At 36.7% G+C, this 14,745-nt stretch overlaps 2 long non-coding RNA genes and 5 other non-coding genes across 9 annotated transcripts in view; 1 reads left to right on the forward strand and 6 right to left on the reverse strand.

Moving 5' to 3' along the window:
• Positions 1-227: 227 nt before the first annotated feature.
• LOC144424297 (uncharacterized) overlaps positions 228-14,745 on the forward strand; it is a 180,167-nt gene continuing 165,649 nt past the window's right edge. Inside the window, exon 1 of the long non-coding RNA XR_013476605.1 lies at positions 228-298. This is a non-coding gene — a long non-coding RNA (uncharacterized LOC144424297). The remainder of the gene's footprint in view (positions 299-14,745) is intronic.
• LOC120331531 (uncharacterized) lies at positions 254-9,094 on the reverse strand. Of its 3 annotated transcripts, none has more exons than XR_005567975.2 (11): positions 8,793-9,094; positions 7,922-7,998; positions 7,270-7,432; positions 6,769-6,845; positions 6,061-6,163; positions 5,494-5,616; positions 5,217-5,372; positions 4,878-4,948; positions 4,043-4,125; positions 3,564-3,651; positions 255-2,515 (listed from the first exon to the last, which is right to left on the reverse strand). It is a non-coding gene; the product is annotated as an uncharacterized LOC120331531 (long non-coding RNA). The 3 variants fall into 3 exon arrangements; XR_005567976.2 differs by having other exon boundaries at positions 8,684-9,081; XR_005567977.2 differs by lacking the exon at positions 6,769-6,845 and having other exon boundaries at positions 254-2,515.
• On the reverse strand, positions 3,233-3,304 carry LOC120332101 (small nucleolar RNA SNORD18). Its single transcript, XR_005568057.1, has one exon. It is a non-coding gene; the product is annotated as a small nucleolar RNA SNORD18 (small nucleolar RNA).
• Positions 4,316-4,388, reverse strand: LOC120332109 (small nucleolar RNA SNORD18). Its single transcript, XR_005568065.1, has one exon. It is a non-coding gene; the product is annotated as a small nucleolar RNA SNORD18 (small nucleolar RNA).
• Positions 5,045-5,115, reverse strand: LOC120332094 (small nucleolar RNA SNORD18). The gene has a single exon (XR_005568051.1). It is a non-coding gene; the product is annotated as a small nucleolar RNA SNORD18 (small nucleolar RNA).
• Positions 5,765-5,837, reverse strand: LOC120332104 (small nucleolar RNA SNORD18). Its single transcript, XR_005568060.1, has one exon. It is a non-coding gene; the product is annotated as a small nucleolar RNA SNORD18 (small nucleolar RNA).
• On the reverse strand, positions 6,434-6,506 carry LOC120332099 (small nucleolar RNA SNORD18). The gene has a single exon (XR_005568055.1). It is a non-coding gene; the product is annotated as a small nucleolar RNA SNORD18 (small nucleolar RNA).

Raw genomic sequence — 14,745 nt, forward strand, 5'->3', positions numbered from 1 at the left:
TTTACAAAGAATTACAGTTCATAAAATATTCCTGACTTCGTTTTTTATGATTAACAAGTGCTATGTTCCTCTTATGCAGTGGTTCCCTACCTTTTTCGATAATTTCTCCCTTGCCTATTTTAAACTCTCAATTATAGGTACACATTCCTCTCTTTCTTTTGCACAGTTTAAAATGTGTTCATCAATATGTATTACAATAATACTACTAAATAACTAAACAATATGGCGCGGCGGTGTGGCTCAACGGGCTAAGCGTTAGGAATACGCTCGCCACCGCACCTCTAATTACTCTGCGTGGGTTCGCATCCCATGTGCGAGAGGATTGCTGGGCTCCTCGCCGTCGTTGGGTGGTTCACGTAACCGCTGGTCGGTTAAGGCTTCCTCCACCACCAAGTCCATGCTTCCGAAAACAAACAATATAACTAATCCCATACCCGACTTGGAATGGTAACCGGACGAGAGGCCGTGGATCGCCATATGAATAAGCCGTCTTATCGGCTTTCCTCTCCCCCGGGATAAATATGTAAATCCTAATCCTAATATCAATAAAACTACACTAAATACAAAGTCAAATTGTTTCCCCCACAACAACAAAATTCTTCCCTGTGTAGGAAATCTGACCCAGTTGGGGAGGAACGCTGCTCTAATCTTTCGACTCTATTTCTACGTGAAACTGCAAAATAAATTGTCAAAAAAATGTAACCACTCACGATATTCAATATCATTATTTGATAGCGTGAAACGTGGCCCTTCCAGTATATATCTTCGAAATCCAGTTTGTATTTCGACATGAATTTCAGGGGAATGAATATAATGACAACATGAAAATATTAAACTGAGAAAGAATCTTATGTTTTGAATCGTATATCTACTCACTCACTACTTACTATTTGTCCCATCCAATCCTTAGTTAGTTCAAAAGGCTCAGTTCATTTTTTACATTAGCAATGGAACAGACTCATTTAAAATGACACCAATCTACGGAAATTCAGTTTCAGTCTACACAACTTGAAACAATCTGTTTATCATCTGCTTCATATGTATGGCTGATTTCAGAAGAAGCAGTTACACGATTTATCTTACATTCTTGAGTAACGCAACTGTCAGAAGTAATACTGATGACTTCACGATCCAGTTCTTTACACAAGTAAATTCTAAGGCGACTTTGTTGGGGGATCCGCAGTGATACAGTGATATTATCTAATTATATCAGATTCCGTCGTCATAGAGGTTTCCTTCCACTCTTCACAATCAGCATCCATCAAATGATATACGTTAATTACTAGCTATTTGTGACTTCATATTGATGGCCAGCTCTTCCAGACATTATTGTAAACAAATAAATAAAATCTAATCAAACCATAATTCAATCTGAAGAAAATGTGAATGGACTTCAAAATTTGAGTCAGAAATAGAATGAACTACATATTGGTGTCAACTCATAAATATTCCTCTAATTGAATCAGTCATGAGTTTTACCTATTTTAATTTGAAGTCTTCACATGGTGAAAATTATTGGACAATCAAGCACTACACCAAGCAAGTTAGCTCATAAATGATAAAAGATTCTACTAATGAGGATGAGTAAAGAAAATCTCGCAAAACAATTGTCATAACAGACAGGTGGATTGGGGCAGACAATTAGTGAAGACGACTAATAAATTAAACATTCGACGCCAATAGCAACAGTCACTGTTGTCACTGACAAGGTTGACAGCAACTATACATTATCAAATTACATACATACATTTATATCATAAATCAATTTCTCCATTGTTTCAAAAATATTGTAAATACCGATTTGAAACAGAAAAACAGAACTTATTTATATGTCACAATAAATGTTTAACAACAAGTGTTTAACATGTATTTAAAAGTATTTGATTGAACAGCACTTCGTATTGTTTCGGTTCCAATATTTTGGACCAATGAAAGACTGGACTCGCGCAGTTTGTCCTCCACGTTCGATGGAAGACTGAATAGGAACCATTTCTTTGGATTGAGCATGACAATCATGCAGGACCATTCATTTTGATTTCGGATGGTGGATTTACTGCCGATGAATCTCTGGTATCCTCAGAGGTGACAATGTCAGTAAGTTTTGTATCCACGGCAGATGAGGAAGAAACCCCATGGTGTTGCACATAGTGAGACAACCCATGTTTCAGGGGATTCCCTGTAGATTCAGAGCCTTCTCACTGCGACACGACGCCAAAATGTGTAGCAGAAGCATTTGGATGTGTCAGGGACAGGATTATTTCTGTAATTAACCAATTATCATCACCTGAACTAGCAGCGTCAGCCGCATCACTAGTGTCACTTACAGCACTCTGTTGCACCAGACTTTCGATCGCTGGAGTAGGATCAGTTGATTCTGTACTATTGTTATCGCCATAAGATATTTCAATGTTAGCAGCCTTGCTCCCTGTCATCAATATCAGATACATTTTCACCTCCATTACTTGAAGTCACAGTAATCGTACTTTTATCCGTCCTTTGGTCATCTACATCAGAACTGTAGATAATAAAAACCGGTAAAAAATTAGTAAAATATCCTTTAAAGTTGTATCCTGTAGCTGCATTCAACAAGGATGCATCTTTAACAACCCAAACGATATGTTTCTCAGTGGTTACTTCCGAAACAATGGATAAGCAATCAAAAGGTCTGAGCTACCTTAGCAGCACTCAGACACATTTCCAGACATGTTTGTAAATATTGCCTTGTTCCCATGGTTTTTTCGAGAGTTAATTTCCAGTTTTTTGACTATATTTTCAGAAGGAAAGTGAACGAATGAGCTGTCATTAATTTTAAATGGGACAAAGCAGTGATTGGGAAGACAGTCATTCTTAGGATGTGAATCATGTGATAATCTTCTTTACAGTACAATATTCAAAGATGATTGAATTGCAAGGTAGAATTCTAAAATACCCAATATACCTATACCTTTGAACACTATCTGTGTCGGCAACTGATGCAGTCTCAGTCACTTCCCTAAATATATTTGTTTACAATAGTGAAATTGCACTACAATGTTTAAAATCCTATGTTCAAGTTGGTTCCTCATCCGCAGACAGACTACTCAAAGGAATTCAATTACGGTAAACATGCTGCAATTTAGTTATGCACCACTTTAATGTAAAACTCTGGCCTATTTCTGACTTTAATTACAAACAACGGTATATCAATCTATCGATACTACATAATCTATTGATTTTCAGTATATCAACACTGCTGCTCAGGACTTCATTATTATCACAAATGTTTCAAAAACACGGACCATGAAGATAAATATCATCATATAAAGCAGTATTTCATCGAAATCAAAAAATCAATTTACATTTTATGTATAAACAAACTTTAAGTAAAAAGCAAAAATTTATGCCAAGCACATGATTTAATCGTAATTTGTGGTTGCGATGTGTGGTAAAGCTCACCTCACCAGGGGAGTAATAAATCGGGTAAACAATGCGAAACCAGAAATATTATGGTCCTTCCAAAACACACCTTTTCTACACTCGTACTTTCGAATACTCGTCTCTAATAATCCGAATAAAATACATACCCTGGTGAATGTTGATATGTGACAGTCATCGGAGATCCTGCATCCAAATCTTCTAAATTTGTAATTTAACTGGTTGAATCCGCTGCAGCTAAATAAAGAAAATGAAGCATATCCTAAGTCGTATCTATGTTCAGTATATACTGGTCACTCAGTCTCAGGGTGTGATAAAATGAGAAGGGGATATTGAATCAACAATCTGTGTATGTCTGAATGGCTACTTTGTTCGGAGAAAAGATGTGTCCGTGTCCAAGTGTATTCATTGATAGTCAGAATATTGAGTTTATGTTCCATATCTCTGGTTGAAATCCTACCTCACCAGGTTATTATAAATTGGATGGTCAATACAAAATTGAAAAAATTCTAGTCCTTCCAAATAAAAGCAGCTCCTTATATATTGCTAGATAGCAGTAGCTGCTTGCACAGGAACTTGTACAGAGAGAAACAGAATTTAGTTTTGTAGTCGTATAAAAAATACTTACAATATGATGAAGCAGAAGTTTGTTCTTGCGAAGATACCTGTTGTTTCGAAGATTCACTTCTGGACACTACATCTTCAGTGTTGCTGAAAAACATATGGTAGTCACGTATTAGAAATGATTATTAAACTAAATAAACTTTTCAGAAAGTTGAAATATATAGTAAATATATACTAGCAATATCAGAATTTTCAAATAGATTTGCGATAAATGAGGCAACATTCGAGGCAAGGTAACATTCAAATTAGAGACGGATATTGTTACATCATGCTAATACTCGTCAGATCTTCAATATTATCACAGCTTGATCAAAAACACGGACCAATGAAGAGAAAAATCATCACACTGAGTATGCATCCCCTAATCAGACAACACCAAATATGAAAGTTAGGAATGCGGAAGGACTGTGGTGCACTTACTCAATATACGCCAAGAGAATTGGTCGGCAAACCACGGCTCACAGGCCAAAAGCCCCCCCCCCCCCCCCCCCAAACAACTTTGTAAGTTGTAACCATTGCCATTGTATGGGGTTTGTTTTGTAGTAATCATCCGAACATGCCTACCTTTAGTTGTAATTATTTAAACACAGAAATAAAATCATGGATGTGTCATAATTTAAAGTTTACTTAGCGATTGTTTATAGGCAACTACTGATGTAGCTCACACGCTATTATATCGACCCAGTAGTACATAAAGTTTGCCCACCAGTGAAGTAGTACAGAAGTTCCTGAAGGGAAGTGCCTCAAAACTGCAATCGGAATTCTTAGTCAAATTTCTTTAGACACATTGAGAGAATCAGATTCACATGGAACTGAATATATGAATATAAAATACACACCTATTTAATATTTCAATATCGGCCTAGTTTTCATTTGCTGTATTGGCATTCGACGATATAACAATTTCATCCTGAATTTAACAAAAGGTGTTAATAACATTAAGGGGGATAAATAATAAATATTATATTCATTTGATTAATTTAAAACAGAAAAGAAGACTGCACAGCTGATCAGGACTTCATTATTATCACAAATTTTCAAAAACACGGACCATGAAGATAAATATCATCATATCGAGCAGTGCAATCAGTGAATCATAGAAACATTAAAGAGTATAATAAACACTATTTTTTTTTAAATAAACAGAGCTTTAAATTGGCAAAATCAAAGTCTCTTACCACTTTGGAATCCTGTCCAACATCCATCATATGATCACCATCTAAAACTTTTTTTCATCTGAATCGGAAGATTCGACGCGGAACTACCTTTTAAATAACTTTCATTGCTACTACCACTCTCAAAATCATGGTCAAAATCAGCCTTCCATCCAAGAGCTAAAAAATGAGTTAAAATTTATTATTTATGAATAAATGTGGAAGAAAAAACTACAAATATTACACCAGTATGATTAATAATTAAGTATTTCAATGTAAAACAATTCGACATTAAACTTACATTGTGAGGTGTCCATACGCTCTTCTGCATCCAGAAACTTAATTGCCTTGGGTAACGGACTACCAACCGGACTTTCATTACTATCACTACTTCCAAGTATTACTGCCAGAATATGACCGATGCCTAGAAAATAAAATTAATCATAAACGATTAGAGAAATTTGTATTTCTTTTGGAAGCAGAATACAGAATTCAATTTAACATATATTTTATTCTGCACCGCTGAGAAGAAAAATTTCCATACTGCGAAACAAAAAACCATAACGCTAATACTCGTCAGATCTTCAATATTATCATTGTTTGATCAAAAACACGGACCAATGAAGAGGAAAATCATCACACTGAGTAAGCAACTGGGAAAAATGAAAAAATGTTACATATTACAGCAATTGTGAAATTTATTAGGAAAAAATATTAATAGTTACTTCATTTGGACCCACCTGGAAAAGTAATAAAAGATCTCCAAATTTTGGCGTTTAGATATATATTAATTTGCACATTCTTAGATGAATATATCACAAAAATTTGGGTGATCTGAACAAATATCCAGCGAATCAAGGGTACCTACATTACAGTGACAGTGGGTGTTGTAGATATCGTGTTCGATGTTGGGCTTCCTCGAACGCCGTCAGCAAAAGTATTTGGTCTTCCATCCCTAATATCATCATCACCTAAATAAATTGTGAGTGTAATATATTGCTTACCATAGTTAAAACATGCACTCCTACAAACAATGCAACATCTTCTGGAACCAAGTTTAGATTCAAAGTGCACCATACAGCAAAATACACCAGGGATATCAGAATGTTAAAATGAATTTAATTTTTGGGTAGAAAAATAAACCAATCATCAGGATGTTGTCAACACAACATCAAAATTTATAAACACTTCAACATCCAAAAGGAAACCAAAATTATGTATCACATCGTGCTAAGCTAATACTCGTCAGATCTTCAATTTTATCACAATTTGATCAAAAACACGGACCAATGAAGATGAATATCATCATACTGAGTATGCATTTTTTAATTAGGAAAGTAATGTAGAAAATAAATTACCTTGTTTACAATAAAATACTAACAAGACACCAGATCAGTGAAGTTCTCAGTTTTGGATCAGTTTAACACAATTTACAGATAAATCTAAACTGATATATCAAAACAACTCGCACTAAGCTACGTGTTCATTAAAAAAATATTGACGGAGTTAGAATTTCTTAATCAGTCAAAACACAACAATATCAGGTATAAAACAATAATATGTCGAGTTATCGTACTTTTATTAGAATGTTCTTCATCATTCAAAATGAGCAACTCTGGCTTTACAAACAGCTTGAAACAATCGTGCTGATGTCTGCATTTGAAAAAAGTTAAAAAAAATAAATAAAAATAAACAGAGCATCATGGCCTATGAATTGGACTCGACTCTGAATGCATTGTGGGTTGAAATCTCTGGTTCAAATCTCATGCTCCCAATCTGTCTGTATGTCACAAGTTTTTCATAATGTAAATCTTGGAAGTTGCTAGATATTTAGATTTAGTTGGACATAATTCCCCCCTTCTGCGCCTAGTTGCTGATTTAATTCATTTCATATATTATATTTTTGGTATTTTATGTTTTTGTAAGTAAGTGCCTGCCTACTAAATTTACAGGCGGACATAAGACTTGATGTAGACCAGAAGTCATTCAGGATGTAATAAGTTCTAACCCAAAAGTCAAATGAAAAATAATAGACTGTTTATCTCAAGTAGTTAGAGTTTCTATTATTCGAACTCACCACTCAAAAATCTTTTCAACATTGCGCAATTTACTTCTTTTTCTAATCCTTCAACAATAGAATTAGTTATATTTGTGAGATGACCCATATTTGCTTTCACATGTCTATGATTGTCTTCTCATGCATCGATGATTCGTTGAATGATTCGACATTCTTCGAAAATCTGTAGCAGAGAATAAATATGATAAATAACAGGTTTATGATTGATTCAAACATAATACAGATCAAAGTACATTCTTATGTGATGATAGTGAATAGATGTGGATGTGGCCATAGAAAATTTTAAAGATAAGGGATCAAACCAAAAGCATATCAACACTTAGTTTACTGTGACCAGTGACTGTTAAAAAAATAAAAATAAAACGATACAAAAACTGATCTCCAACTACTTTTAGTGAAAGAGAAAATTAATTTCTTGTTCAAATGATAATGATCATGTTTCAAAATGTTCCATCTATTCATGTCCAAAAAAACGAACAAATTTATATTAGTAGAGTCGTAAGCACAGATGACACCTAAATCCTTACTGTTTTAAACTCAAAACCTTGATTGGAATAAATAAGTTGTAGGCTATTTGAATTCTATAATATTGCCATTAAAAAATTTCTTTAAATAATGATATCCAAAAACAGGAAATATGTAAAGTTCATACATGAGCAAGAAGAGGAGCAACAACTCAAGGATTTCCTGTTTTTTCTTCGTGCTTTTGAGAATCCGAATCATCTTGATCTAGTGGAAATAAAAACATGAAAACAACTTAGCATGCAATACAGATTTAACATTAGATTTTGAAAACATCTAAATATAAAATAACCTTTCTACTCATTTTCAATTCTAGAAACTGAATTGGTATATTTGACAAATCTTCTTTCTCACCATAGGAATAAAAAAATTTTAATTTTAGTTCTAGCTTCTAGGCTATATCCCATTCTATATCTGTATATGTTGCCCAACTACAGAACTAGAGCCTTGCGCGACTGTGGCTCATCGTGCTAAGCGTTGGGAATACGCTCGCCACCGCACCTCTGATTACTGTGTGGGTTTGCATCCTATGCGGGATGGTTATGGTTTAAGATATTCAAATGGACTCATTTAAGATGTAGGCTAATAAGGAAATAAATCTATATTCTATTCGATAGATGTATCACTGCTTGATTTTTATTATAAAACTGTAAAAAGTATCATGGGTTCGGTTTTCAACTTTCTAAAAATATGTGCGGCCTGCCAATACAGCAATAACTTGCAACCCTTAATTTTGGGCCAGCCAGCGACAAAAGGTTGCCGATCTGCCCTACATGAAGATGAAATGGTAACCGGACGAGAGGCCGTGGTTCGTCATATGATTAAGCTGTCTTATCGGCTTTCCTTTCCCCGGGGATAAATATGTAAATCCTATCCTACAGACAATACTTACTAAAATCAATTGAACAAATTAGATTCAGCAATTTCCTATATGGTATTTCCTAATATTTATTAGGTCACCATGTTTCCATAGGCCTATATGCAATCTTCTAAACACCTACTCGCAGATTGTTTTCTCGTTTTTCAGGATACATTGAAGTCATCGAATGACGAAGTATGTGAAAAAGTTTACAAAGACCGACTCTGATGTATCTTCCGTGTTAATCTCAAAGGTCTGGATTTCATGGCCTTTTTGCACGAGACATCAAGCATGCAATCAGAAATTCCCACGTGCAAATCATAATTCCCGGATCACGTGCGTGCAAAACGTCGAACGTTTGAGCTTTGACCCCAAACATTATTTCTATACCTTTTCATTAACGTTTGTAAACATGTAGGCATAAATAATAAAAGCAATGCCAACTATTTTTTACATCTTTGCCTGCTTTTCTTATAAAATAATAAAAAATCACTGATGTTCGCTAAACTCGGTTCAGTAGATGGAAAAACTACAGCTCACGAAATTGCAGTAGTGTCTACCTCTATTGTTACGCAACAATAGAGACAGGCAGTACGTAAAAGGAATTAAACGACGTAGAAAGGTAAAATGAGTTTATTGATTCATATACAATACACGCATATAAAATAATTAACATTATAACATTCAATCATATATTAGTTATGTTTATCACAATTTTATTAATTTTCGGGACGCACGCAGTCTTTATCTGATCTCTAAATTGAAAACCTGATGACTGCCCCAAGTACAAGCTTGAACAAACAAAAACCCGATGTACAGAACAAATAAATAAAAAGACCTGCTCGCTATAATCCATGGCTTGCATATGAAAAATTGGCCATTTTATATTTGGTCCACGTGATGTGATTGTACTGTTTTATAACAAGCCTAACATTAATTTTTTAAAAATCTATTCCAGTTATCCCCCATCGTTTTCAAAGAAGGTTCAAAAACTGTATTTGCAAAATACAATCTTAATTAAAGTTCGCTACAAACCAAATCTGTTTAGTCGATTATTTTCACAGTGTGGAAATTAGAATAACAAAACCCAACGGTGAGTGACATCATAGCATTTCAAAGCACTTGCCAAAGAAACTACAGATTATCCAGCGCATGTGGAGTACATAAAACCAAATAAACTACCACAATAATATAATTCAGTAAAAGATGAAAAAGGCACAAACAAGGATTGATATTTTTAAGTCGGAGAGATCGGTAATTCATATTGATGACAGAGAATCGCAATCTCGTACATCTGCACCCGCACCCGATATAAGGAACTGTGTTTCGATTGCACCAGTGGACATTTGCACTCATGAACATCTGTACCAATGTGTTCTCATGGTCGTTAACCAATATTATTCTATTATATTTCGGAGTAACCCCCGAAACAGCGTTATGGAGTGCGCGTTCGTAACCTCGAAACAGCGTAAGTCGCGACCGTCGTAACCCGAGGACTCCCTGTATACTATATTTAGTTAGTTAATAGTAGATATATCAAGTTAAGTAGGCTATTACATCAGCTGTTACACCACGTAGAATTGCACATTTACAACAATGTACATTTCCACCCATGTACATTTGCACCCTCGTACGTTTGCATCCACAGACATGTGCAACCACGTATATTTCCCTCATAGAGAAAAACGTTATGTGTTCAAGTCCAATGAATAACGTGACCACTCTACGTCACACTTCCTGCTTATCAAACTTTTCTGAAATAGCTCTCTTATCAAGTAAAGAGCGTAATTTGATATGGTCACCCACGTACATTTGCACCCGTAAACTGCACCCAGGATATTACCATCTATATACTTTTGCCCCCACCGACATTTGTAATAATACATTTCCACCCATAGATTTTAGCACCCGCATGTAGATTACACTCGCGGACATTTGCATACATGGACGTTTGCACCCGTGTACATTTGCACCCACGTACATTTGCATCCATGAGCATTTGCACCCACGTACCTTTGCACCCCTGTACATTTGAACCCACATTCATTTGCACCCAGGACATTTGCACCCGCGGACATTTGCACCCGATTACATTTGCACCCGCGTACATTAGCACCAGCGTACATTTGCACCCATGCACATTTTCATCCAAAGACATTTGCACCCACGTACATTTGCACCCCACAGACATTTGCACCCATGTAGGCCCACATTTGTACCCATGCAAATCTGAATCCCATGCACATCGCGTTCGAGTTTGCAGTGAGAGTTCGTCTTCATTACAATTTAGGATGTCTCTATTTCGGCGCGACCGGCAATAAAAGTATAAAACCTCTTTCACTTCATAGATCGGTATCCATAGGTGTAAATCAGGGGTCGGCAACCATTTGTAGCTCGCAGACCAAAATTAAGGGTTGCTAGTCATTGGCGGGCCGCACATATTTTCAGAAAGTTGAAAACCGCTCGGATGATACTTTTCATACTAAAAATCAAACATTGATACACCTGTGGAATAGAATATAGATTAATTTCATTTCAAAAAATTCCATTTGAATATTTTCAGCGCCATTGAACACTTAGCAACAACTTTTCTGCGTTTTGTTGCCATTTGTCTAGTTATAATTAATATAGGCCCAATAAACGAGTAATTGTGAATTTTAAACTTGTTAGATTATAATATAATTTAGTCTACACGTGTCTTGCAATAAGTTCTGCTACCTGAAGGATATAATCGTCAAAACAGCTGTTTTGTTACTATAATTTAGTGGAGGGTCGCGGGCCGGATTATATTACTCCGCGGGCCGGATCCGGCACGCGGGCCGTAGGTTGCCGACCCCTGTTCTAAGTGTTGAAAGAGAAGCATTGGAAAAAAACAGATTTTGATGACGTGATTAACCAGTTTGCGACAGTGAAATCAAGAAAAATAAATTTATTGTAGACTATGTAAATCATCTTTGACAGTAACTGAGTGGGATATGCTATATTTTGTAGAGCTTTGCTTTTTTAAATAAAATGTTCCATTAAAATTTGAATTGTTTTTACATATACAATTAAATGTAATAGAAAATATGATTGAACGTGGAGGTCGGGGCGCCAATTTTATAGTTCGCCCCGGGCGCAAAATATTCTGACTACGCCTCTGGAGCAAAACAGAGAGCGGGAAACGATTTTGACCCGACGAAAGCATGATTTTGGAACAAGTTGTTTACACTTTACAGCCGTTTCTACTCTTTGTATTATTGCGTCGTAATGGTGTCTTAACCGATGCGGTTTGTTTTCCTCGATGAGTGTTAATGGATGAAAATCCTAATTAATCGCGTTTAGGTTTGCAGCGAGTTCGTCTTCATCACTATCCATAACATTAGGATGTCGCCATTTAGGCGCAAATGGCAATGAAACCTCTTTTACTTCAAAAAATGGTATCCATGGGATGGGTGTATATCTTTACGGGTACAAAATTCCATGGGTGCAAGTGTCTATAGATGCGAATATCCGTGGGTGCATACGTTCATGGGTGTGAGTGTACGCGGGTCAAAAGTACGTGGGTGTGAATGTACGGGTGTGAATGTACGTGGGTGCGAATGTTCGTGGTTGCAAACTGCAAATGTCCATGGGTTCTAATGTACATGGGTTCAAATGTCCACGGGTGCAAATGTCCATGGGTGCAAATGTCCATGGGTTCAAATGTACATGGGTTCAAATGTCCGCGGGTGCAAATGTCCATGTGTGCAAATATACATGGGTGTGAATGTCCATGGGTGCAAATGTTCATGTGTTCAAATGTCCGTGGGTGCAAAAGTATGCTGGTGCAAATGTACGTGGTTTCAAAGATAATGGAACCACAAATGAATTGAAAAACAAGTCACTTCAACAACATTTAGCAGAACAATCATAGTTTCATTTCGTGTTCCAAAATAAAAAAAAATTGCGGCCTTCAGTGGAGGCGAAGTTCTTACCACTTCATGGCAGCTCCTGCCACGAACGAACCGCGACAGCTCTCGCCATGGTTTTATAGTGCTATTCAGTAATCCGTATTAACGGTATCAATGTTTCAGATTTTAATTGATCATGCGGAATTATATCTACTTAAACCCTAACCCCAAATCCATCACTCATGTATATATATCATGTAACGTACTTGTACGTTTTTTTAACTTTATTTTAAGTTATGCTCGCCTTCCAGGTATCTCTGTATTTGTTGTCTGTTTACTTTTTTGTATTGTTCTGTATTTGTTGTCTGTTTACTTTTTTGTATTGTTCCGTTTTAGTCCGAAATAAAATGAATGATTGATTGATTGATTGATCAAAACTGTATCCATAATAAAAACGTTCCAACTTAGCAAATATTTGTCACCATAAGGGACAACCCTGTCTTTACGGCCCACCTGCCAATTTTACCGAATCCCATGCAGGGATGGTTATGTGCGAGAGGATTGCTGGACTCCTCGCCGTCGTTGGGTGGTTCACGTAACCGCTGGTCGGTTACGGCTTCCTCCACCACCAAGTCCATGCTTCCGAAAACAAACAATACAGTAAAACTAATCCCATACCCGACTTGGAATGGTAACCGGACGAGAGGCCGTGGTTCGCCATATGGATAAGCCGTCTTATCGGCTTTCCTCTCCCCCGGGATAAATATGTAAATCCTATCCTATCATACCTGCCTTTGGTTTTCAATTTGCTGCCCCGGTAACGGCAGCTCGTCATTGGTTTGTGGCAGCTAAAAAGTCAGTCGCCGTAGGCTTGGCTTGGCCGTAGCGGCCATGGTATGGAAATACCGCCATGGTTTTGCGGCAGCTGCAGATGCCACAGAATACTTAAAACTGCACTTGCTTCAGTGAGTACCATGTGCAATTATGAGGCGAAAGATGCATACCGCGAGTTATATTCTGATATATGAGCTAGGTTTTGTCCAGCCGTCTGCAGTCCTGCTTGATAAAAGTCTTACGCAATTTTCTAAGTTAAGTAGTGGCGATACAGTATGACAGTGCAGTTTTAAGTATTCTGTGGCGTCTGCAGCTGCCGCAAAACCATGGCGGTATTTTCATACCATGGTCGCTACGGCCAAACCTATGGCGACTGACTGGGGCTCCCGAAGTATGCGAACCAAGATGGCGGACATCGGAATGTAATATGTGTACTAGGTTAGGGTTAGGCCATAATTTTAGGTATAAATACTATGGGAGGCTCTTGGCTAGTCTCCGAACTGATAATAGGACTAAAATATGGAAAATTGGAAAAAAATTATCGCCTAACCCTAACTTAGTACACATGTTACGTTCCGATGTCCGCCATCTTGGTTCGCATACTTCGGGAGCACCGACTGACTTTTTAGCTGCCACAAACCAATGACGAGCTGCCGTTACTGCGGCAGCAAATTGAAAACCAATGGCAGGTAAAATTTGGCTGCCGTAACCACGGCAGGTGGGCCGTAAAGACAGGGCTGTCCCTTATGGCAGGGGTTCTCAAACTTTTGGTGTTGCGGAGCCCTTGAAAAGGTTTACTATTATTCACGGAGCCCCAAAAAATAAATGTTAAAATTGTTACTTTCAGATTAATATTCCTGAGCAAGTTAAAAGTACTTTACTTAATTTAAATGCTGAACCTTAGGGTTAATACAAGTCATACATAATTTTAAATTTCAAACATAAATTATATATATACTGAAGCTGTAAATTTCACACTTGACAAACATTAATAAATTAGTGGTCGAATCTTTTCCCTTTTGACATTTTTGGAAGACCTAAAAGGCCGCTAATAACGTGCGCGATTGCATTTTGTTCGATTGCCGATTTTTTTCGTCAGCATGGCGTATCTTTGAACCTTTAAACATCTTTACCGCCGGTGTTTATTCTCCGTGAATCAAAAATTTCCCTCGGCATATATATACATGTATTGTTACACATTGACGACGTTAATTGCTTTTTTGTTCTCGTGGGGAATTATGAGTTCAATGTGAAAATTATGTTACCATATTATAGCCATCGGCGATGAAATGCTAAAAATAATAATTAATAAAGAGGTAAATCCGCAATTCAAATTTCTTGATTGAAAAACGGCATTCTAAAATATTAAAAACTGAAACTTAGAAGAGA

This window comes from Styela clava, chromosome 6 (assembly GCF_964204865.1).
Source record: "Styela clava chromosome 6, kaStyClav1.hap1.2, whole genome shotgun sequence".
NCBI classification, from domain to species: domain Eukaryota; kingdom Metazoa; phylum Chordata; class Ascidiacea; order Stolidobranchia; family Styelidae; genus Styela; species Styela clava.